This window comes from Silurus meridionalis, chromosome 7 (assembly GCF_014805685.1).
Source record: "Silurus meridionalis isolate SWU-2019-XX chromosome 7, ASM1480568v1, whole genome shotgun sequence".
Taxonomy (NCBI): Eukaryota; Metazoa; Chordata; class Actinopteri; order Siluriformes; family Siluridae; genus Silurus; species Silurus meridionalis.
This window is the reverse complement of record NC_060890.1, coordinates 8,074,407-8,101,597: the sequence shown is the minus strand read 5'-3', so window position 1 is coordinate 8,101,597 and position 27,191 is coordinate 8,074,407.

Sequence of the window (27,191 nt, the reverse complement as noted above, 5' to 3'; positions counted from 1 at the left end):
AGGCGCAGGGGTGTGGCCGAGGGGGATTCCCCCGACTGCTGGGAGAGGGTGGCCCCTACGCCCTTGGACAAAGCTTCCACCTCGACGACAAATGGGAGCTGGGGGTCAGGATGATGGAGAAGCGGAGCGGCACAGAACCTTTTGCGTAACTCCTCGAAGGCCCTCTGTGCCTCTGGGGTCCAGGAGAGAGTCTTGGTTTTTTCTCCGCAGAAGGGATGTGAGTGGAGCAGTAACTTGGCTGAAGCCCCCTATAAACCGGCGGTTGAAGTCAAGTCAAGAGGCTTTTATTGTCATTTCTACTATACACAGTGGTACACAGTACACAGTAAAAACGAGACAACGTTCCTCCGGAACCCTGGTGCTACACTAGACAACATAAAGCTACATAAAGTGCATCGAGTGCAACCTAGTGCAAACAGTGCAGACAGAAAACACAAGACAACAGAAGACAAGACAAAAAAACAATATAGCGCCGATTAGTAAATCTACTGTAAACTCAAATTATACAGTACTGTGCGAGGTGAAATGTAAAATGTAAAAACTATAACTGGGAGTACATATAAACAGAACATACTGAACAAAGTAGTGCAAAAGAACAGCAGCAGTCAAGAGGTGCAAAGACAGCATGTAAACATTATACTATAATACAGTCAAAGGTGCAAAAACAGCATGTAAACAGTATAATAGTGATAAATGTGCAAAAAACAGCAGTTAGGGAGTGTAGTATGGTCGAGTATAATAAATAATAAATAAATGAATGGTTGTGGAATGGATTGTGATGAGTGTGTGTTGAGTGTTTAGTCCAGGTTGTACAGTTCGGTACACAAATTGAGTAAGTGTGTGTGTGTGTTCCGTTTCATTTCTGTGTATTCAGAAGCCTGATGGCTTGGGGAAAGAAACTGTTGAACAGTCTTCATGTGGCGGCCCGAATGCTTCGGAACCGTTTTCCTAAAGGCAGGAGTGTAAAGAGTGTTTGTGACGGGTGTGTGTGGTCGTCCACAATGCTGTGTGCTTTGCGGATGCAGGGTATAGTGTAAATGTCCATGATAGTGGGGAGAGAGAGTCTCCGATGATCTTCTCAGCTGTCCTCACTATCCTCTGTAGGGTCTTGCGATCCAAGACGGTACAATTCCCAAACCAGGCAGTGATGCAGCTGCTCAGGATGCTCTCAATGGTCCCTCTGTAGAACATGGACAGGATGGGCGTCATCGGCATCAGCAAACTTGATGATGTCATCGGCAAACTTGACGATGTGGTTCAAGCTGTGCATTGCTACACAGTCGTGAACAGCAGTGGGTGAGCACACAGCCCTGAGGGGCCCCAGTGCTTAGTGTGGTGGTGCTGGAGATGCTGTTCCCGATCCGGACTGACTGGGGTCTCCCAGTCAGGAAGTCCAGGATCCAGTTGCAGAGGGAGGTGTTCAGGCCCAGTAGGCTCAACTTCTCGATCAGGTGCTGAGGAATGATTGTGTTGAATGCTGAGCTGAAGTCAATAAACAGCATTCGAACATATGAGTCCTTGTTATCCAAGTGGGTGAGGGCCAGATGGAGGGTTGTGGAGATAGCATCGTCCGTGGAACGGTTTGGACGATACGCAAACTGCATGGGGTCCAGGGAGGGTGGAAGTTGTGTCTTAATGTGCCTCATGACGAGCCTCTCGAAGCACTTCATCACGATGGGTGTGAGCGCGATGGGACGATAGTCATTGAGGCAGGAGACAGTCGATTTCTTTGGCACAGGAACGATGGTCGTTGTCTTAAAGCACGTGGGAACAACGTTACTGCTCAGGAAGATGTTGAAGATGTCAGTGAAGACATCTGCTAGTTGTTCTGCACATTCCCTGAGCACTCTGCCAGGAATGTTGTCAGGACCAGCAGACTTCCGTGGGTTAACTCTGGATAGAGTTTTCCTCACTTTAGCTGTGGTTAGACAGAGCACCTGGTCAGTGGGAGGAGGGATGGTCTTCCTCGCCTTTACGTTGTTCTGTACCTCAAACCGGGCGTAGAAGTCGTTCAGCGCATCTGGGAGGGAGGCTTCACGGTCACAAGCAGGTGATGTGGACTTGTAATTAGTGATTGCCTGGATGCCCTGCCACATGCGCCGGGTGTCTCCGCTGTCCTGGAAGTGGTTGTGGATTTTCTTCGCATGTGCGCGCTTCGCCTCTCTGATGGCATGAGACAGTTTGGCCCTTGCTGTTTTTAAGGCCGCCTTGTCCCCTGATCTGAAGGCAGAGTCTCTTTGTTTTAACAGCACACGCACATTTGCAGTCATCCACTGCTTCTAGTTGGAGCGTGTAGTAATGGTCTTGGAGATGGTCACATCAACACACTTGCTGATGTAGCTGGTCACTGTTGATGTGTACTCCTCCAAGTTGATGGAATCGCCGTTGGTTGCAGCCTCTCTAAACATGTCCCAGTCAGTGCACTCAAAACAGTCCTGAAGAGCAGAAGTAGCTCCTTCTGCCCAGGTTTTCACCTGTTTCAGAACCGGTTTATAGCGTCTGATGAGCGGTGGTCTGAGTATCCGAGATGGGGGCGGGGCTCCGCACGATACGTGCCGGGATTGTTTGTGTAAACAAGATCCAGCGTGTTCGCTCGTTTTGTTGCAAAGTCCACATGCTGATGGAGTTTAGAAAGCACAGTCCTGAGATTCACATGGTTGAAATCTCCGGCGATAATAAACAATCCGTCGGGGTGAGCATTCTGCAGGTCGCTAATAGCGCCGTAGAGTTCACACAGTGCCTCCTTAGCATTAGCACTGGGAGGAATGTACACTCCGACAATGTAAACAGTAAACAGAGTTCTTGCACCATTCCGTGTTGATATAAACACACACGCCACCACCGCGGGTCTTACCGCACAGAGCTGCGTTTCTGTCGGCTCGAAACACAGTTAGCCCGTCTAGCTGGATGGCGGCTTCCGGAACTCTGTCGCTGAGCCATGTCTCCGTGAAAACAAAGACGCAACAGTCTCTGAACTCTCGCCGTGTGATTCGCAGGAGTCGGATATAATCCAGTTTATTGTCCAGGGAGCAGACGTTGGAAAGAAGAATGGACGGGAGAGCCGGCCGGCTAGGGTTAACATTTAGCCTAGCACAGACACCCGCCCGCTTGCCACGCTTCCGCTTCCTCAAACAGCGCTTTTGACGTCCCCTCTCCCGGCCACCGGCATCAGGTAACATCGAGGGCTGGGGGCCTGGTGTTTGTGGCCGAGGTCGCAACAAGCCGATAATATGATAATATCATCATGATAATATCATCATGCAGATTATTGATTGCATGATGCCTGTACTGTAGCAGTGTCTGGTGGTCGTACACATGAACACAGCTGACTCTGGTGTCCATGTATTGCAATAGTTCGGGCTAAATATGGTGAAAGCACCATTTTTGGATCCGGAGAGGCCGCTGCGAGCTACTGCCGCGCCGCCATCGAAGGCGAATCCTAGAAACCTCTGGAGCTCCTTGATCGAAATGGAACCGGCCAGTTCCGTACTGCCGACACCTTCCTCTCGTCCATCCTGATACCTGCTGCGTCGATGATGTAACCCAGGAACTGTACCGCCAAGCGATGAAACTCACATTTGTGGAGGTTGAGATACAGCCAGTGTTCCCGCAGCAGTTTTAGGACTTGGGTGACATGGTGGTGATGTTCTCATAGCGTCCTGGAATAGATCAGGATGTCGTCAAAGTATACGATCACGAATTTGTGGAGGAAGGGATGGAAAACCTCGTTCATGAAGTTCTGAAAGACCGCCGGAGCAATGGAAAGACCATACGGCATGACCCGGTACTCATAGTGGCCAGAGGGGGTAATGAACGCTGCCTTTTACTCATCCCCCTTACCGACGCGCACCAAGTTATACGCACTTCTGAGATCCAGCTTGGTGAAGACGCGAGCCTCACGCAGATCCTCTAGTGCTGCTGGGACCAGTGGGAGTGAATACGAAAGCTGTGCATTCAGGCCCCTGTAGTCTATGCATGGCCACAATCCCCCATCCTTCTTTTCCTCAAAAAAGAAGCTTGACGCTGCCGGGGAGGAAGACTGGGTGATAAAGCCCTGTTGGAGGGCCTGTTGGATGTAACCCTCCATTGCTCGATGTTCCGGGGCTGACAGGGGATAAACCCGACCCTTCGGCAGCTTGGCCCCTGGTATCAGGTCGATGGTACAGTCCCACGGCCAGTGTGGGGGTAACTGAGTGGTGGCCTCCTCACTGAAGACGTCAGAGAAGGCGTGATATTTCTGTGGGATCTCCACCCAAACGAGCTGGGGAGCTTCTTCCACCTGAGTTGCTGCCAGGGTCAAAGTTGTTCGGATGAAAGTTGGGAGTGGACGTAAACACTTCTGCCGGCAGGCGGGGCTCCACTCCAAGATGTCGCATGGGTCCCAGGAACATACGGGGGAATGCTTGGCTAGCCAGGGACGACCCAGGATCACGTCCACTGTAGAATCCTCCAGCACGAGAAGTTGTATTTCCTCATGGTGTAGCACCCCGACTTGGAGGACGATGAGTGGAGTACAGTACTTAATCTTGCCTTTTCCTAAGGGTCGTCCCTGGATGGTCTGGACAGCCAGTTCCTGTGATCCCCTCTGTCAGCGTAGCTGGAGGCATTCTAGACACGCCTGGGAGATGACGTTCCCAGTGGAGTCGACTAGGGCAATGGCCGACAGAGAGAGAGCAGGGGTTACCAAGGTGATTGTGACCGTAGACGGGTGAGTAACGTCGGAGGAGGCCGAACCCGACATTGGGCCACGTGATGTCCCCTCTCTCCACAGTAGAGATGAGCTCTGCCCGCCCACCGATTCTCCTTTTCCTGCTGAAACAGTCGCTGTGATCCGAGCTGCATGGGTCCTGGTTCAGGAGCTGGTGACACTGCCACAGCTTGAGCTGGTTCGGCCTCTGGAGTCCTGCAGGCTGCCAGGGGTTGAGAAACACGGATGGATATCTGGATGAAAGCTTCAAGACCCAGAGAGTCATAATACGTAGCCATTGCCAGCCGGAGCTCCCGATTCAATCCCATGCGATATATGGCCAGCAGTGCTTTCTCGTTCCAACCAGCAGATGCCGCCAGAGTGTGGAAACGGAGGCTGAAATTTGACACGCTGTCTGTTCCCTGGCGGAGGTTGAGCAGCTGATCGGCGGTTGAAGTGTCCCCGGGGAGGGTGCTAAACACCTCAGTGAGGTGTCTCGTAAAGGCGGCGTATGACGTCATGGCCGGGTTTGCCGCGCTCCAGAGCGCTCTTGCCCATGCTAGCGCTCTTCCAGTGAGTAGTGAGATCAGGAACGCGACCTTTGCCCGCTCGGTGGGAAAACTTTGAGGTTGCATTTTAATATAGAGAGATACCTGGAGCAGGAAGCCGTGACATTCCGCCGCGTTTCCGGAAAAAAGACACCAGGAGAGCCATCGGGCTGCCGGATGGTGGGGAAGCTTAGCTGGCGGCCGCCGGCTTGAATGCTTCCCGGAGCACTGCGGTGAGTTCCTTCATGAACTCGGACGAGGTGGTGGGCTCTTCATCCATGCCAAGGTAACGCGGTTTCTTTCTTTCCGTGTTCTGGTGCCCCTCGGTTTGTGCAAGCCCGTTCTTCTGTCAGGCAAAAGAACATGCCGGAAACCGAAGTGAAATCCACAAGGTTTTTTAATAAAGAATAACAGGGGAAAGCAGAAAACGGCAAACCGCAATGAAACTCCAGGTTAACTTAACCTGGTGAAAGCTGTGATCAGACTGATGCGAACAAAACACACAGAGTCCCGTAAACAGAGATAAAACAAACTGAGTAGCTTGGGTACTCCGACAGTGTTCCTTAGCATAAGCTGTAGAACGGACAAAGAGCTGGTGGAGGAACCGGGGTTATGTAGCATGGGAACTGATGAGGGCCAGGTGTAGCTGATTAGGAAGTGGGAGAGCTGCTTAGAGTGATAGGTGAAGGTGTGGCTAGTGGATCCCTGACAATATCCTTATAATATATGTCTCTTAAATTAGTGTTTTAAGCTGCGCTGGAGATTCCCCTTACTGAACTCAGTTCAGGACGTTTTCAGTACAATCACAAAATAACTTTATTACCACCTCAATAAAACCATATTACCACCCCAAAAAAAGTGCTAGTTTAACCACAATCCACCTAGACTGATTAAGTTTTAATTGTTTGTTGCTACACACATTATGATGATAAACTACATACTGTAAGTTATAATGTTGTGCAAGCTGAAAGAAATATTGTTGTTCTATGCATAAAAGCAACATGGCATAAACAAGTGATCTACAGTTATTAGTCTATTTCATTAAATGCATTAGCTTATAATATCCTCATAACCAGATGAGTGATATAACTGCATACACACATTTTCTCTTTTGCACGTTTCCCCCTACATCTTTCCTCTTTTATCTGATTTGGGCTCCTGAGTGTTTGGACCATTTTTTGTCATCCATAATTTTAACTTGGATTCAGCTCTCCTTAATTACATCATTCCAGGTCTTGTCAATTCTCCCACTGGAAACCCTGAAGGCTGAAGTGACATCACCAAAACCCCTGCCTCTCATTTGTGGGTGTATGAGTGAGGGAACTGTGAGGGTGGTGGGTTCACACTCCGAGTCCCAAACAGGTTTATTTCCATGCAATAAAAAAAATATTTCTTTTTCAATCGAAAATATATTTTATTTAAAAATATATTTTACGGTCAAAAAAATACATTTCCAACCTTACAGTAGAACGAGGAGGGATATCACAGTATCCATTATTTAAAATAATAAAAAATAAATAAATAAAAGTAAAAAAAGACAAACTGCACTGTAAATTAGTTAACAGTACAGTAACAGATATTAATCTTATGTACATAAAAAAAAAAGATGGCCACAAATAAGACAGAGACAGTTGTTTAAATACAACATTTATGAAATGTATTTGACGTTTTTCTATAAAGTGTGTTTTTTTTTTTTCATGATAATATACAGAAATCTTCTTCTTCTTCTTCTTCTTTCGGCTGCTCCCATTAGGGGTCGCCACAGCGGATCATCCGTCTCCATACCACCCTGTCCTCTACATCTGCCTCTTTTACACCAACTACCTGCATGTCTTCCCTCACCACATCCATGAACCTCCTTCTTGGCCTTCCTCTTTTCCTCCTACCTGGTGGCTCCATCCTCAGCATTCTTCTACCAATATAATTCATGTCCCTCCTCTGCACATGTCCAAACCATCTCAATCTCGCCTCCCTCACCTTGTCACCAAAACATCCTACATGCGCTGTCCCTCTAATAAACTCATTTCTAATCTTATCCATCCTCGTCACTCCCAACGAAAACCTCAACATCTTCAGCTCTGCTACCTCCAGCTCCACCTCCTGTCTTTTACTCAATGCCACTGTCTCTAATCCATACAACATCGCAGGTCTCACCACAGTCCTATAAACTTTCCCTTTCATTTTTGCAGATACCCTACTATCACAAATCACTCCTGTCACTCTTCTCCACCCACTCCACCCTGCCTGCACTCTTTTCTTCACTTCTAACACACTCTCCATTACTTTGCACTGTTGACCCCAGGTACCTGAATTCCTCCACCTTCTGAAGCTCTTCTCCCTGCAACCGCACCACTCCACTGCCCTCCCTCTCATTCACACACATGTATTCTGTCTTACTCCTACTGAGTGTCATTCCCCTTCTCTCCAGCACATATCTCCACCTCTCCAGGCTCTTCTCAACCTGCTCCCTACTCTCACAACAAATCACAATATCATCCGCAAACATCATAGTCCAGGGAGACTCCTGTCTGACCTCGTCCGTCAACCTGTCCATCACCACTGCAAACAGAAAAGGGCTCAGGGCCGATCCTTGATGCAGTCCAACCTTCACCCTAAACCAGTCTGTCGTACCTACTGCACACTTCACTGCTGTCACACTGTCCTCATACATGTCCTGCACCACCTTACATACTTCTCTGACACATCTGACTTCCTCATACAATACCACAACTCCTCTCTTGGCACCCTGTCGTAGGCTTTCTCTAAATCCACAAATACACAATGCAATTCCTTCTGTCCTTCTCTATACTTCTCCATCAACATTCTCAAAGCAAATAAGGCATCTGTGGTGCTCTTCCTCGGCATGAAACCATACTGTTGCTCACAGATGGTCACCTCTTCTCTCCACCTGGCTTCCACTACTCTTTCCCATAACTTCATGGTGTGACTGATCAACTTAATTCCCCTGTAGTTACTGCAGGTCTGCACATCTCCTTTATGCTTAAAGATCGGTACCAGCACACTCCTTCTCCATTCCTCAGGCATCTTCTCACCTTCCAAAATCCTGTTAAACAATCTGGTCAAAAACTCCACTGCCATCTCTCCTAAACATCTCACGCTTCTACCGGTATGTCATCTGGTCCAACCGACTTTCCACTCTTCATCCTCTTAATCGCTGCTCTCACTTCCTCCTTACTAATCCTATCTACATCCTGCTTCACCAACTCCACATCATCCAACCTTCTCTCTCTCTGATTTTCCTCATTCATCAGCTGCTCAAAATACTCCCTCCACCTTCTCAACACACTCTCCTCACTAGTCAACACATTTCCCTCTCCATCCTTTACTGCTCTAACTTGCAGTACATCCTTTCCAGCTCGGTCCCTCTGCCTGGCCAATCTGTATAAATCCTTTTCTCCTTCCTTAGTGTCCAACCTCTCATACAGCTCCTCATATGCCTTTTCCTTGGCTTTCGCCACATCCTCTTAACCTGCTGCCGCATCTCCTTGTACTCCTGCCTACTTTTCTCATCACTCTGTCTATCCCACTTCTGTTTTGCCAACCTCTTTCTCCTTATGCTCTCCTGCACTTCCTCATTCCACCACCACGTCTCCTTGTCTTCCTTTCTATTTCCAGATGTCACACCAAGTACTTTTCTAGCTGCCTCCCTCATCACTCCTGCAGTAGTTGCCCAATCATCCAACACCTCCTTAACACCACTGAGCCTCTCTCTGACCTCTTCCCTGAACCTCACACTACTCTTCCTCCTTCAGTTTCCACCATCTTATTCTTCTTTCAGTCCTCACTCTCCTCCTCTTCTTCTTCACCTCCAAAACCATCCTACAGACCACCATCCGATGCTGTCTAGCTACACTGTCCCCTGCCAACACCTTACAGTCTCCAATCTCCTTCAGGTTGCATCTCCTGCATAGCACATAGTCCACCTGTGTGCACCTTCCTACACTTTTATCGTCACCCTATGATCCTCCTTCTTCTTAAAATAAGTGTTCACCACTGCCATTTCCATCCTTTTAGCAAAATCTACCACCATCTGCCCTTCCACATTCCTCTCCTTAAAACCATACCTACCCATCACCTCCTCATCACCTCTGTTCCCTTCACCTACATGCCCATTAAAATCTGCCCCAATCACCAACCGTTCTTTCCTAGGTACACCATCTACCACTTCATCTAATTCACTCCAGAATCTTTCCTTCTCCTCCATCTCACAGCCAACTTGTGGAGCATAGGCACTGATGACATTTATCATCATCCCTTCAACTTCCACCTTCACGATCATCACCCTATCAGAAACTCTCTTCACCTCCACTACACTCTTACTGTACTCTTCCTTCAGAATCACCCCTACACCATTTCTCTTTCCATCCACACCATGATAAAACAGTTTAAATCCACCTCCAATGTTCCTGGCCTTACTCCCTTTCCACTTGGTCTCCTGAACACACAGCATATCTACCTTTCTCCTCTCCATCATATCAGCTATCTCTCTCCCTTTCCCCGTCATAGTACCGACATTTAAAGTACCAACCCTAACCTCCACTCTCCTACACTGCTCCTTTTCCTGCCGTCTCTGTAGACATCTTCCTCCTCTCCTTCTCCTCCTTCGGCCAACAGTAGCCCAATTTCCACCGGTACCCTGTCGGCTAACGATACCTGTGGCGGTCGTTGTTAACCCGGGCCTCGACCGATCCGGTATGAAATTCTCATTTGTGATCCGCATATTTGATTTGGCACGTTTTACGCTGGATGCCCTTCCTAACGCAACCCTCCCCATTTACCCGGGCTTGGGACCGGCACTAAGAATGCACTGGCTTGTGCCTCCCTAATGGCTGGGTTCATGATAATATACAGAAATAATGTTGTTATATACATAAATTACTTTGAAATCACTTTGGAAAAACATACCACATTGCATCAAGATATGTGAGTTAACGCACTCAGCAGAGTCTGCTCATGTGCAATGTTCTAGTTACATTAATACTTTAAAATGAAATGTTAAAAATAAAAAAGGAATTCTAAAAACAGTAGTTTAAGTACAAAAAAATGACAACAGAACAAGTAGTTGCACTTTATACCACATCTACATACAAACTATACTGTATATTTAAATGTTTGCATTTTTTAGTAAAATTATCCCACTGGAAAAGCCACAGTTACATCTTGACATCATTAGATAAACTAATTTTGTTACAAGAATTGTCCTGTACTATTATAAACATATATCCATTTGCTGAATTAATTTTAGCCTGAGGAATCAAATGCAGATGTCCTTAATGTAAGTTACGCATTTTTAATGATTTTTAATGTTTTTATTTATGTATTTATTTATTTATTTATTTTACATTCAGATGTACACACCAGGATTCAGGAACATTTCTAGCTTACTAGTGATTTAAACATGACTGTTGGTAGATAATGAAATGTTCACCTATAATTGATATTTCCCATTAAATTTGACCTTTTTTCTAATCAAGTTTGCATGATTTTTCAGCAGAGATATGGTGACTATATGCATATAGATATACAATCCTAGTGCTTGACACATGCAGGTAATTAATTATGATCATGAAGTTAGTAGAGGTATATTTTGAAGGAATGTTTCTGTTCTGACCCAAAATCAACTAGATTGCTTCAGAAGACATTTATTAAACTACCAGAGTCTTATAGTTTACAATTAAGCTTGTTTTTTTTTTCTTTTGTTTTTTTTCTTTCAAAACATAAACTCTACCTATTCACTTGCATTGTATGTGTATATTCACATCATACCTCCATATGAGTCACATTACTTACAAGCAGTATTGTTTAGATTGTTGTGTAACACTATGATATTCTGATCTTTATTTAAAGATTTTATTGTGCTCAATGTCATGTGTATTGTTTTTAATTTATCAATATTCTCCTTTACCGGTTCCGAAGGCTCCATCCAAGGCGTCTCTGCCTGGTGCTTCTAAAGTAAGTATCTGGCTTCCACTTTGTAAAATACATGGTGCCGTTTTATTAGTGTCATTCCTTTGTTTATTCTTAATCAAGTGTATAGGTTGGATGGTAAGCTCTATTTATTTATTTTTATTGTTCCAGTTATGTTGCATATGTAAGTACTATTTGCTGAGGACTTAGGTCTTTACATACATATTCAAATGTGTTTTTTTGAAAAGAATGTGTATTGAAAATCTCTTTTTATGTGATCAAAACCACAAATAGAGTTAGCACATGGTGCAGGAGTAAAAACTCAGTGGACTTCTGCCCTAACAGCCATTTCAATTGTGCATGGTTTTTTTTAATGGCCGCCTTCCCAATGGAGATTCCACAGCAATTTGAAAGGTAAACAGTTTCGAAAGTCAGGTCAAATTATTAGATAATAAAGTGTTTTAAGAAGGCAAATTCAACTTCTCTTTTATTTCTTCCTTTACTGTCGAAAGATGAACAAAACTTTAGAAATCTAAAACTAGTCAGAAGACAGACAGTGTTGCATATCCTCTGTACCCTATTTAAATGTTCATGCTTCTTGTTTCATCTAATGTAGGAGGAAAGAGTAAAACTGAGAGTTGTGCTGAGTGATGGACTGCTCTTGACAAGAAAATCATGGCAGCCACATATGGTAACTGAAGACTTGATGTGCATCTGAAGTCGCATACTGTGTGAGTAGGTGCTACATTTAAATTTGAACTTACTTTAAAAAAAAGTTTTTATTAAAAAGTTATTAAAAAGATTTGTATGAACTAAATTAGCTAAGTTGTTACAGTCACGTGACTTACCAGCATCATTGGCATCCCTTTCTACCATTCATAATCTTTCTTTTCATAATTTACTGAATTCGAACTTAACCTACTTTTATTCATATCCATGCATACATATGTGACCAGTGTTGTATCCAAACAAAGAAACACAGACAACAGAACAACAGAGCGCAGAATGGAGTTATTAGAGGTTATATGTACATGTATGTAATTGTTAATGTTAAACATTCACTACTCATGCCTGTATAGCTGATGTGCAAAAGCTATAGCAAAGCATGCTGGAACACATTCTAACTGGTAGAATTAAGTGTGAAAATAACTGACGGAAATATCTGTTTGTTTAAAAAAGTCAGCTAACATGGTTCATATTCTTACTTTTATTTGTTTTGTTTTTAATAACAAATGCTATGAAAATGTAGTTATCAGTATTGGAAAGTACAAAAAAAATGTACGTATTAGCCTTGTTCTGGAAAAAAGTGGTATCGGTGCATCCATACATTTGAGATAAGTATTTGGTTTTGGACGCAAAGTTGTTGAAAGGAAAATTTGCTGCAAAGAATTCAGTTAAGAGGATAGTTTACCCAGAAATGAAAAAATTGTCATCATTTACCTTATGAACCGTATGTCATTCAAAACCCGCAAGACTTTAATTCAGAAATACAAATGAAGATATTTGAATAAAATCTAAGAGATTTCTGCCTTCAATTGACAGTCTACACAGCTATCACATTGATGCTTCAAAAAGTTCCTAAAAAGATTATAAAAGTAATTCATATTCAACAAGCAGGTTAGTCCAAATTTTCGGGAGAGACTCGCTCACTTCATATGAGGAACAGATTTAATTTAGGCTTTTATTTTTTACTTGAACCCAATACTCATCCTCATACTGCAAGCAAGCCTGCTTGAGCTTCTATTTGCCATTACTGACGTGTGCGTTGATTAATATTTATATGTTGGTATGCGGTGAACCACCGGTTTAAATTAAATATGTCTATTACAGTCACAGTAAAGAGGTTTCCCAGTTTGTCCAGAGGAGCTTTGGGGATTGCAGTAAATTTTTATATTTAATTGACTTTTTTATATAATTTACTAGATATATAGATATGTTCCTTGCTTGATTTGTTTCGACATTAAATAAAGATTTTCTTAATGGTTCATGTGAATGTATTTTCTTGGATTAAAATATGTGGAGGACAACATTTTTTGAAAATATATAAAAATTTATATATATATATATATATATATATATATATATATATATCTTAGCAAATATGTTGTATGCCATTTTTTGTATATTTTGAAATACATTTCAAAATAAATTTTTTTATCGTATGAGATGACCGTTGTATGAGATGTAACAGTTGATGCGACCAGGCAAATGAGCAGTAAAAAATATATATATATAAATAAATAAATAAAAATAAAAACTTTATTTTTTTTGTGTGTGGTTGTCCCGTGCTGCCCCCCCAGCAAGATTGCCACCCTGGGAGGCTGCACATGTCACGTATGTCGAAATCGGCTGCTGCCAAGCGGCAATCAAAACAAGTTTAAAACAGAGTGCGCTCTCTACCACGATTAATGGCTTGCTGCGTGCTTGACCAGTTTTTTCCCTACATAAATAAAAAAGGAACGAGTGATTTCGTGAAATGTAGTCGAGTAAAAAAAAAAGATATTTGACTTTGAAATGTAGTGAAGTTAAAAACATTCTTCCCAAATGGAAATACTTGAGCAGTACAAATGTGTGAAAAAACTACTTAAGTACAGCAACGAATTACATTTACTTCGTTACAGTCTAACACTGTTCTTATGCTCCAGGACAGCTGCCCCTAATTTGAAATCTGTCATATTCAACACCGCTTGTGGTCCTGAAAGTATTACTTTTGAAATGCTTTATACAGAAGGTACAAAAAGTTTGATTCGAGTTGTGTGTATTGGTTTGTTCCTCATACACTTTAAAGTGCCATAACTAAAATGACTGTTTGCAAAGACTGTGAAGTCTCTGCGGCTTTAAAATATATCAAAAGCATTTTCTTTCAAACAATCTAAAAGCATCAATTTGTTTCTGCTGCAATTTCTATTTTAGAGTTTTACAAAAATGCACTAATTAGCTTTGTAAATCTGTTGACTAAGCAACTGATTTACAGTTTCAGTCTATAGCAAGACTGAAATGGTAGCTTAGAAGTTAAAAAAGGTTGGGTTTCCTTGTACATTGATCAAGGCCCTTAATTCTCAATTGCTCAGTTGTTTAAAAAAGGTCATTAATAGTCATTCCGAATAAGATACAGCAATGTACTTCCATTCCATGTGACAACTGACAGTTGTGTCATGTATAAAGACATGATAAAGGCAAGAAGTTATTTTTGCTACTTTTATAATCCCATAGAACATATACCTTGAGAATTCTTTTGAATACCTTGTGGCTTATTGTCGGAACTCAGACCCTGTGCCTGAGCGGACACATCAATTAAGTGGCTCTACGTTCTAATCACTTTCGAGCAATTACTAATCAGTCACCAGTAAGTCTTAAAATACCAAATATTTAACAGCCAGACCAAATGAAGAATCTTCCAGTCATGAGATAAGAGGGAGCAAATCACTTTATTGCAGTCAATACAACCCGGTCCTAGAAGGTCTTTCAGGAGTGAGCTTTTCTTAACAGCAAGACACTTGTCAGTTATCACAGACAAGTGCGAATTCACGTTGTAAATCTTTCACTTTTTATACCCTAAATTTACTTACATTTACATATTCTCTAACTTCTCCTTCTTACTACTTTACATACACCAATCATTTTGCGAGTTTTTGCATATCCCACCTTTTGCTTATGTATTTTCTGGTAAGTTTGTACCTTTTGTTGGTAAAATGTCACCCCTTTCCAGGAGGCCTCTTTCACCTCCATACATTTTTAATTTACATGTACCATAAACATCTGATAGTGACCTTTCCTTTTTGTAAAAAATCCCCATATCATGCATTTTACCACTTGAAAAACAACCAATCCTTCCCCGCAATCTTCACACCTTTTTGTTTTGTTTGCTTGTTTTGTTTTTTCCTTCCTTGCAAAAATTCCCTTGTCTTTTCATATGCTCCCTACTACTTCTCCCTAGTAAAATCTTAGAGTTGATTTTCTGTACTCTTAGCTTTGTATTCATTTGAATGATTTATTCAGTATTCATCTTAGTTTGTGCTATTTCTACAATTTTTATCCGTGCAAAATATTCCTATTTTCTATGACTACATCTTTACGAGTTTCCTGTTCTGAACTTTTTCTTAATCAAATCTTACAAGCTTACTCAGCGCTTCATGTATGTTTGTGTGTCTTGGTTATTGAACATCTTATACCACTTGTTTTTCATCAACTGACAATGTGTAGGTTCTGTGCCTAATGCTTCCTTGCTAATCCTTCCTTGCTATTTTAAGTTTATAATATATATTTTTGTATTTTTCCTCCTACATAAGATTCTACTTTGATTATATGGATTATATGTGCATGAATGCAGTTTGATTATAGTTAAAGCATGTTGTCTGGAAGTCGCTCAGTGCATTGGCTGCAATGCCCATATTATATTATGATTCAAATAATAATTTGTGCATACTTAATCGTGCATTTACCAATCTATATTCATTATATTCTTGGTTTTTTTTTTCACTTTTCCTTTCTTTTGGGCCAATACCCTTTTTGTGGTGCATGTGGCCGCCGCCACTACCTACTGGCCAGGGCGCATATCCGCCTTTTGGAAAAACTTGTTGGACCTTGTGTGCATCCCTCCTTGACTTCCACTGTTCATACCCAGGATGCTTCTACCCAATCTGAGCCTGACCTACAGTTTGAGCCTTTTTTCTCCAGCTCTCCCCTCTCCACTTATTTTCCAACCACTCCCCTTTCTCCTGGAGACAAACCTGGTCCTTCCTATTCCTCAGGACCTGACACTGTTGTTCTCTCACTGTGAACTTTTCACCGTGAAGTCGTTTTTATCTTTACTTGCTTTTCTAGGCTCTAACTTTGTCCACCAGCTTTACCTGCTCTTCCAGCCTTTAAAATATAAGTGTGACATATATGCACGATTAAGGATGGTGATGATATAATGTATGTTGTGCCTTTATATATATATATATATATATATATATATATATATATATATATATATATATATATATATATATATATATATATATGAGGAGCAGCTGAAACCTCCCCCGTACAACGAAAAACCCCCTGGCTATGTACCTGGACTGTGTTCGCAAATACCATACAAATATGAAGCCCCAGAGGGTGACTCTGGAACTAACAGGAGGGATGGTGGAAGGACTTATCAGGTCTACACAAAACGCTGAGAGCAGGTCAGAACCAAAGGAGGAGGAATATGAACCCATGGGAAAAAGGCCAGAAGAGGCCTATACCTGGGTTCCACTGTGTGTATATATATATATATATATATATATATATATATATATATATATATATATATATACACACAGTGGAACCCAGGTATGTCTATGTCCTAGGGGGTTGCCAAAAAGATAACCGATGATCGAGATAAACGAAAATCGAAATGGCGGCAATATATTAACGTGCTTGAAATTTCTTTATGTACATGATGTGCGTTAATAAATGAGAATGTGCATGCACGTGTTTTTGAAGTTTTTTTTTTTTTACACAACAGCGTTGCGACGATTTGTTTGATGAAGGCAAGCTAAAAAATACATACAGTACATGTTTATCTGTCAGGAATCCACCTGCCACGCCCCCTTCGGCGCCCCCTTCAGCGTGTCAGGTGTTTTCTCGGCCGCTTTCTCTGAAGCTCCCGGCTTCAATCGCGCACATATGGTGCTCGTTTAGCATCATCACCAGCTCCTATTTAAACTTCCACACTCTCACTGTCCGTTATTGTTGGTATACAATACCACGGCGGTCGTTGTTATCGCTCATGCGTATCCCGGTACGTGCCTTCCCATCGGCACTCTCTCAACTCTCTCTTCATTCTATGCTTTTGCTGCTCATCCCACGTTCTCCCGTGTGCTGTTCAGCGCCGCGCTTCTACTTTCGCCTCCCGTTCATCGCATAACATTTAACAACAAAAGTGTTACACACGAGGTCCACAAGTGTGTTGGGATGAAGGTATATGGTTCGTTTTATTTCAAACTCTTTTCAATTTAGCAAAACAACATCTCGCACTTAACGTGGATCAGGTGAAAAACCGCACTTCCGCATCCCGCATTCTCGCGCGCGCTCTCTAACAACACCTGTCTAAAGAGCTCCGTTTTTTTAAAGACACAGACATAAACATGTTCAATAAAGACAACATAGCTCACATCATTGTGCACCATGAAATCAGCTACATTGCCTATTTTTGAAACATATACAAAATCCTTCTGCTGGTCAATTATACCATCAACTCAAACAACCCTACTATATTAATCACGGGTATTAGACACTTTTCAATGCAATTTAGTCTCTTATGGCACTTCTTCCAAGTCTTTCTCCTGCACAACACTTCCAACTGCCATACTCTTACCGGTATGCAATTGTCATATCTGTTTAAACGGGGTCAACGGAAAATTCAACAATTTATTTTCTAACAGATAAATTGCATCTGTAACTTAAAAAAATGGTATTCATCATATAACATAAAAATAAGTCAAATGAATGTTAGTTTTTTTTTTTCCTCTACATGTATCCCTTCCTGAAAATGTGTATTCATGTAATGCTTGTGATTTATACTATTCCAGTGTAGGTTGACCTAGTGTGTGGTAAGTGAACGTCTGCTTTTGCTTTCTTTTTCTAGAAGGATATGACTTCTGTGGCAATGTAGGTTCTGGCCTCTGGACCCCATCTCCATCTAGCTCATAGATGTCTTTATTTGATTCAGTCCTTGCCAGTTCTGGTTCCCTCTCAAATCTCTCCACTTCCTCTGACTCTGAGGACTGTTCTTCTTCCGATACACTTATTCCTTCCTCTTCTCCCTTTTTCATCCCTTCCACATGATGCTCGGCTGATTCAGCAGATGAGCTGTCCTTTTCTGCAGGTTCATTTGTTGTTCTTGGGTAGAACTCTTTAGCATCAGGACGGAGCTGTTTGTGAAACTGACCAGCACTAAAAGTTCCTTGAAATCCTATCCAGTCACCTTCATCCTCAGAACTACTTTCTATAGCCTGCTGCTTAGTGTCATGTTTGCTGTTTTTCCATTTTACTGCCTTTTTCTGAATGACTTTGGCATCTTCTGCTGGCAGAAATTCACAAGGAAGGAGCATGTTACGATAAAGGACCCTAACTCGCCCTTGTCCTGTTTCAGGACGCACCTCGTAGACTGGGCACTCTAATCTCTTTTTCTGGACCACGTGGACACGTTCCTCCCAATATGATCTGAGTTTTCCTGGGCCCCCTCTTTCTGTCATATTCCTAATGAGAACTCTGCACCCAGGCTGTAACTCTGCCCCATAGATCTTATTGTCATACCTGTTCTTGGCTTTTACACCCTCCACCTTTGATGCTTCCTAAGCCAGCTGATACGCCTGATCCATTCGTTTCCTCCAATTTTTCACATTATTCGTGATGAGATGTTGACTGGTCCCCAGGAGTCAGGTTGAACATTATATCAATAGGAAGCCTTGGGTGACGTCTGAACAGCAGATAGTAAGGTGCAAATCCTGTTGCTTCATTGCGTGTGCAATTGTATGCATGAACCACTTGAGCAAGTGAGTTTTTCCAATCAGCTTTTTCCCTGTCAGTCAAATTCCGTAACATTGATAGGAGTGTTCTATTGAATCGTTCGACTTGTCCATTCCCCTGTGGATGATATGGTGTCGTTCGGGAGCCTTTAACACCACTGTGCTGCTGAAGTTGTGCAAACAACTGATTATCAAACTCCTTCCCCTGATCATGATGCAGTCTTGTAGGAAAACCAAACTTTAACACGAAATCCCCAAAGATCTTTTGGGCTGCTGTCTTGGCTGATTTGTTGAGGCATGCATAGGCTTGAGCAAAGCGTGTAAAATGGTCCATGACGACCAAGATGTACTCATATCCACCTTTGCATTTTTCCAGGTGGAGGAAGTCAACTGAAACCAGCTCAAAGGGATGTGTTGTTTCAATGGTGGTGAGTGGTGCTCGATTTGGCTTGTTGGGACGTTTTGTCTTCAAACAATGACACACTCTTAAGACATGATGTTCAACATCCTTTTGCAGATGTGGCCAGTAAAATCTGTCCCTTATCAGGTGGAGCATCCGCTCTACACCGAGATGACCCATGTTCTCATGCAACTCCTTAAAAGCCAAACTGTGAAATTTCTTGGGCAACACAAGCTGTGAACGAGTTGCTGTTTTCCGGTACAAAACTCCATTCTCATCCAGGATCAACTTTTTCCTCTCTCTCATCAGTACTGACCGGCTATCATGACCACTCCATTCCCTATCTTTTGGCCATTTGCCTTTCTCTATGCATCCCAGCACTTTGCCGATCACTGGATCCTCTTTTTGGGCTTCTTTTAATGTCACTCAGCTGAACGCCAATGGGTCATCACTTTCCTCATACAGCGCTGTCTCAATAGTTACTGGACACATCCACGGAGTGTGTTCTTTTGACTGGATACTTAGGGCCTTGGTTACACAATTTATAACATCTGGACTTACTTCTTCTGAACACCTCTGCATATATTCCTCCATTCCCAATGGCATACGAGACAAACCATCTGCATCTGAGTTGGTTTTTCCTGGATGATACTTAATAACAAAATTAAAATCGGCCAGCTCAGCAACCCAGCGATGTGTGGTGGCATTTAGTCTGGCCGTCGTGAGCACGTAGGTTAGTGGGTTGTTGTCGGTGTAGACAACAAATAAAGGAGTATAGTAGAGGTAGTCTCTGAAGCGTTCACATATTGCCCACTTCATGGCCAGAAATTCGAGCTTCCCAGAATGAAGATGGTAATTTTTCTCTGGGGCTGTTAATGTTCTTGATCCATAAGCAATGACCCGTAGCTTGCCCTCCTGTCTTTGATACAAAACCACCCCCAGGCCTTCTTGGGACGCATCACAGTGAAGGATGAATGGTTCTTCAAAATTAGGATAACCCAGAATAGGTGGTTGTGAAAGAAGACCGATCAACTGGGACAGAATGTCCTGATGTTTTGGCATCCAGACCATGGGATGGTTTGAGGGGAGCTGTCCCTGGCTGTTCCCTTTCTTTAGGGCTCTTACTTTATTTTTAGGTTTTGTCTGGCATGGACCCTTTTCCTGGCTCAGAAGGTCATAGAGTGGTGTAGCTATCCTGGAGAAATTTGGTATGTATGAACGGAAATATGACACAAATCCTAACAATTTCCTAACATCTCCTACTGTTGGTGTTCTCTCTCGTAAGGCCTGTACCGGTGCTATGTCTGCTGGGTCCATTGTATATCCATCTTTGGACACCCGCCTTCCCAGGAACCTCACCTGACTTTTAAAGACCTCACATTTTCTTGCTGTCAGCTTGATCCCATGCTGTTGATAGCGACGCAGGATTTTCTGTAGGTCATTGAGGTGGTCCTCGAAGGTTTTGCTGTGCACTAAGTTGTCATCCAAGTACGGTTGACATATCTCATCTCGCAGCCCTACTAAGCACTCCTCCATGCAACGTTGGAATTCTGCAGGTGCCGAGGACAGACCAAACGGAATTCGAATCCATTCATATAGGCCCTAGGGTGTGATGAATGCGGTCATTGGACGGCTGCTCTCCTCCAAAAACCCTTGGTGGTAGGCTTTTCCTTGGTCTAAGATGGAGAACCAAGCGCTTCCACTAAGACTATCAAGCATGTCTTGGATACGAGGAATTGGATGACGATCTGGTATGCTTTTCTGATTCAATTCGCGATAGTCGCAACACAGTCGCAGACTTCCATCTTTCTTTCTCACACAGACAATGGGCGAAGAATATTCAGATCTTGATTTTGTGATCCAGCCACGGTTTAAGAGATCTTCCAGATACTCTTTGACTTCCTTATGAAGTGGTTTTGGCACAGACATGTACGTTCGCTTCACTGGTGTTGTGTCTTTAAGTCTGATTTTTAACTCCAGCGACGGAATACAACCTACATCCTGATCATCTTTGGAGAAAGCAGCACATTCCTCTCTCAGCAGTTTCCTCACTTTCTCCTGTTGTTGAGGTGATAGGTGGTTAACTGGAACAGGTGGGTCCCAGAGATCTCTATTACACTGGGCCTTCGATCCTGAATTTAGATCTTTGGTTATTATCTGGTTTTCTACTGATGGTGGTTCCATGTTGTGCACTACTGAATCTTCTATATCCACAGGTTTTGCAGCAGCAGGGTAGACCGCTTTTACACTCTGTACATGGCCTAACACGGTGCGTGGTTGAAGTGTAATGTCATGGCATGTATCATTACATACTGGGATAAGGGCCTTTGACCAGGTGCCTCTCTGGGGCCTGACTACGTTCTCAGTGACTGTTAGTCCTTCAGGCCACTCAGGGCTCTCCAGTGGGACAAACAACATCTCCTGGTTACATGTCAGAAGAACAGTTCGCACTGAACACTTTACTACTTTTGTCTCACCAGGTGGTATTTTTGTTCTTTGTCGGCTCCCTCTAACTGTTCCCTCACAAGTGTTGGAATCTCCCTGCTTGACCAGTCGTATGAGCCCCTCAGCCCTTTTACAATCCACTGAAAAAGCTGCAGTCAGTGTTTTTATGGTAGCTTGAGATGGTTGTTCTTTCTCTTGCTGCAAGAGGTGTTCAATAACATTATACCCAATAATTGGCTCTTCTGCCACACCAGGTGTCTTTGAGACCAACAGTGGCACAAGCAGTTCTGTGTTGGATGTATCAGAGGCATCCAGCTGGAACTTGACCTCAATCCATCCGCTGAAGGAATGTCTGTCTGATTCACAGCCCTGCCCGTCAACGTCCCCGGTCCGAGAATTTCCTCTGTGCCTCTTACTTTTACATGAGGTAGGTGTTCTTTACGCCACAGTTCATTAATCAGACAGACCTGTGAGCCTGTGTCCCACAATGCTTGAGTAGGGACCCCATCCAACCAACACTTGACAGTACCAAGTTCAGCAGTTGAGCTTTACGCTTAGAAGAGAGGTGGGCCGCATAGATGGATCCTTCTAGCTTGTTTGCACTTGCGAGTTGTTGTTTTGCATTTACTTGCTGTTCAAGATGTTTTATGCTTTTGCTAATCAGCCCAACAACAGTGTTGCATGGTCCATCCTGTCTCTGTATTTGCGTGTGAAGCTCCATTTGATCAACTGCAATTACTTGGTCCACATTAACTGTATGTCTTTGTGCCCTACAACCCTTTAAAATGTGTCCCTGCTGACCACATTTAAAACAGTGATTACACTGCTCACTGTTCCCGCTGTCTTGACACGATTTACATATCTTTCTATTGGGTGGACGACCATAACGAAAAGATGGTTGTGATTCCTGGATGCTCTTTTTGATTTCTGCTACCTCCTCTTTTAACTGTTTGACAAGTTCATACAACTCGGCTTCTCGTTTAGAGGAGGGGCTCTGAATCCTGTGTTCTTTTCCTCTAGCTGCTGCCCCATCCAAGAGTTTATGTCCATTATCAGTTGCTTCTCCCTGTCTATCAAGTCTTTGTAGTGCCTGTACATCAGCCTGAAGCTCATTTACTTTTGTCACTTTTGCACATGCATTTTTCTTTTGTTTCTGTTGTCTCTCAGTTTCAATACCTGCCGCATCGTTCATCCTCTCAATGAGCTCTTCGTCTGTAATACCTTGGTTTTCCAGGTCAACTTTCAACTGAAATTTTATGTGGTCGCTGATGAGGCCAGTACTGACAGACCGTAAGAACTTCTTTTGAACGAGTTTAGCACTATACTGTTCCTCGGCCTCACCGTCTCTGGAGGCAATCAGAAGTCTCTCTTTCAGTTCTATGGCTCTGAACAAGAAGTTTTGCGGTGATTCACAATTATCTTGTGTGATGTTTACCAGTTTGTGATACAAATCTGTGGGCCCATCTTCTTTGAAATGGCCTTTTAGAATGATTTTTAATTGGGGAAGCGTCAAATTGCTTTTAATCTCAAGCATGTCTCGAAGGCTGAGGCCGGGAGTAATAGATCTTACAACAGCATCCACAATTTCTGTCTCAGCATGTCCTTTTTTAACTCCACTGTCTATCTGATGCATCAAATTTGTGTAGGACAGCCGATCCTTTTGACCTCTCTAACCTATTTGTCCCCAAATTTTAAAATCACGTCTGATGGTCACTTCTGACACTCCTGACCGCACTTCCGCATCCCGCGTTCTCGCGCGCGCTCTCTAACAACACCTGTCTAAAGAGCTCCGGTTTTTTAAAGACACAGACATAAACATGTTCAATAAAGACAACATAGAAAAAAACCCAGAACCATTACAAAACCCAAAAGAAAGAAATTTCATCAACACGAACAGTACATTGAGTTAACAATTATCAGCAAAATAAAGAAAAATAAAACAAAACTTTAATTTAATCTGGGGGGGGGCTTATTCCCTTACAAAAGGCATATGTGCACTAACTAATAGCAGAGATTCACCAGTATACAATACAACACCTGTAGACATCCTCGACATAACCGATAAAAAATGCTAAGACAAAGCGAGAATTTGGCGGTTCCACTTCAAAAACGTCGACTTAATAGGGTTGTCGAGTTAACCGAGGTTGAGATAAGTGGGTTCCACTGTGTGTGTATATATATATATATATATATATATATATATATATATATAATCTTTAACTAATTTTGCCTCTTTAAGCATGATTATTTGATTTTTTTTAACTCTCTTCATACACTGAGTTCTCTGCAAAGCTGAGTATTATACTATATTAATGCTGAGTAATGGTTATATGTATTAAGCTTGGATTTAAACTAATATAAGCAATGTTATATGCTAAGAAGCTTAAATTATATTGTTTTTGCTTATTTTTATTTTATTATGCTGGCCTTCCCCTAAGCACGTGAACTTGTGAGCTTTTGTGCACCCTAATATACAAGATGCACATGCTATGCGGTTCCTCGCTTAGGTAACCTTTATACACCAGACAAAAATACCCTGTGGTTTCTAGCCTAGCTAATCCGCTTGTTGTTGTTGAAATTTTGCACACTCTGCAAAACTGCACCTGTTATTCTCCAATACTATTCTCCAATTAACCTATCATACTCATATCACAACTACCTTTATTTTGTTTTTATTGTTTTGGTATTCTACTCTATTTTTATTACTCAAACTAGCATCACGCAAGATCTCCTGCCCTTCATCTCCACAATCATCAATGGGTCATTAACATCTAGCCATGTACCAACTGCCTTGAAGAAACCTGCTCTGGATCCATCAGACATCAACAACTACAGACCGGTATCACTTCTCTCCTTTCTTTCTAAATCTCTGGAATGCACAGTTTTTAACCAACTGTCTGTCTATCTCTCACAGAACAACCTCCATGATCCAAACCAGTCTGGGTTCAAAGTGGCACATTCCACAGAGACTCCCCTTTTGGCTGTTTCTGAGAAACTGCATGCTGCTCGGTCAGCCAAACTGTCATCTGTACTTTTCTGGACCTTTCAGCAGCATTTGACACGGTCAACCACAAGACACTTTTGTCAACCCTCAAGAGCCATGGTATCTGCGGAACTTCATGGGAATGGTTTGCTTCCTACCTGGAAGGACTCTTATACCAGGTAACATGGAGGGGATCCACATCTGCCCCGTGCAGACTCACCACTGGTGTCCCACAAGGCTCTGTACTTGGTCCCCTCCTTTTCTCCCTCTATACCCACTCCATTGGTGAAGTCATATCCTCACATGGGTTTTCTTATCACTGCGATGCAGATGACGCTCAACTAATCTTTTCTTTCCCTCCATCAGATACCACAGCTTCCGCTCAGGTCTCAGCATGCTTGTCAGACATATCCTCATGGATGAGTGCTCACCAACTAAAACTCAACCCCAGCAAAACAGAACTGTTGGTCATTCCAGGTGATTCATCTCCAGGTCAAGATCTCCAAATAACACTTCATGACTCTCTGCTCTTCCCTTCAGCCACTGCTCATAACCTTGGGGTAACTATGGACAATGAACTGTCTTTCTTCCCACATGTCACTAATGTTGCTCGTTCTTGTCGATTTCTTCTCTATAACATCCGAAGGATTCGACCATTTCTGTCCATACAGGCTGCCCAGGTGCTTGTTCAGTCTCTTGTCTTTTCAAGACTTGACTACTGCAACTCTCTGCTGGCAGGTCTTCCCCTGAACGCTATTCGTCCACTGCAAATGATCCAAAACGCAGCTGCACGACTTGTGTTCAATCAGCCCAAGTTTTTCCACACCACCCCACTGCTGCGCTCCCTTCACTGGCTTCCAGTAGCTGCACGTATCTGATTCAAAACACTGATGCTTGCCCACAAGGCCAAAAATGGACCAGCACCATCTTACCTCAGTGACCTCATCACATCTCGCACTGCACCACGCTGTCTGAGATCCTCCAGCACTGCTCGACTGGTACCACCTTCTCTCAGAATGAGAGGTAAGTACACTTCAAGGCTCTTCTCTGTTCTGGCACCGAGGTGGTGGAATGAACTTCCCCTAGATGTCCGTACAGCAGAGTCCCTGATTATCTTCAAGTGACGACTGAAGACCTACCTCTTCCTTAAATACCTAAATTAGCACTTTCCAAGTTTGTAGAATTCAAGTTATATTTATATTAAGTTGGTTGTCTTGCGTACGAGTGTAGATTTATTCATTACTAGAGATTTAAAGCACTTTTGTACGTCGCTCTGGATAAGGGCGTCTGCTAAATGCCGCAAATGTAAATGTAAATGTAAATTTCAACATAATCCACTGATGTTTACCATTGAGCTATTATAGATTACTTATTGATGTATGCATAAATACCTTGTTTGGTGAAGCCAAATAATCATTAGTGGTCAGTTTGTCAGAAGTGACTTATTTTTTCCAAACTACTAGCTAAAAAGCTAACTAACAACAACAACAACCTGCACATGCTTATGAATCCTGTGTAGATAACGGAATAAGAGTTCATCTGTATACTTGCATGGCATCATTAGCTGTGGGAAAAATTTATTTAGACTACTATAGTTGCATAAACAGTAATCACATTAGCAGATGTGGTTTTAGAGAGTGACATGCTTTGGAGTTTAATACACCCTTGTGTTAGTTTAATCAATTAGGATCTAAATAATGTAATCAAACCTAAATTCAGCTAGGGGGAGATTAGTACAATAGAGTTGTACATGTATGTGTGTGTTTGCTTAGCTGAATCCCTATTCAGACAGCAATTAAATTCACTGGAGTCTTCAAGTCATTTTCTATCAGCCATTTCTTGATTTATGTTGAACGAATGTTTTAGGTGCATTTGTCCTGCAATTGAAATGAATTTATTCTGATTGTAGTCCAAACAATCAAAGTGCAGAGCATATGTATTCAGGCTTTTGAACCTGATTAAGAAAAATAGTAAAATCTAAGTATTTTCACAGTACAGATTGATTGAGGTGTTTACACGAAGGCTTTTCAGTCCAATTGAGCTATTAAGCCGATTAACAATGGATTATTTGGCATCCTATAAATGCACCTCTTTCCACCTCCACCCTTCTTTGTGTTTTGTTATCTCATGATTTCAGTCTATGATACCCAGGTCCACGATTTTCTAAACAGATGTTGCTGTGTGCTGCAAAAAAACAGTTGACTGCGAGCACTTGGCATACAGTATGTGGTCTTGTAGCACGCATATCACTGACCCTCTACCACTCATTAAACACTTCTCTAATTGCAACAAACATAAAATGGGTGCATTAAAAGAAGCACTCAAGCATATACTTGGTCTGAGTGTTAAACTCTCGACTATACATGCTACCTGAGAAAAAGCATTTTCCGGAGGAGAAAAAAAATTACAGAATGAGAAAAGTGAGATCCCGCAGGATGATTCAATGAGTCATAACGGCACCCACAGGTAGAAAGCATTACTTTATATTCACATATGCACAGTATTATGATTTTTAGATTCCTATAAATAACTAGTTTTATCACTTCCAGACTCTAAAATGTCTAATGTGAAACTTTCAGTCATATGGCCATATGGCACAAACATGTGCAAATAGAATAGCCAGTTATAGAAATTATACCACTAAGGACATTAATACACCTCTTGATAAACTCATCCTTTGTATGATATGGCACACCTGCAA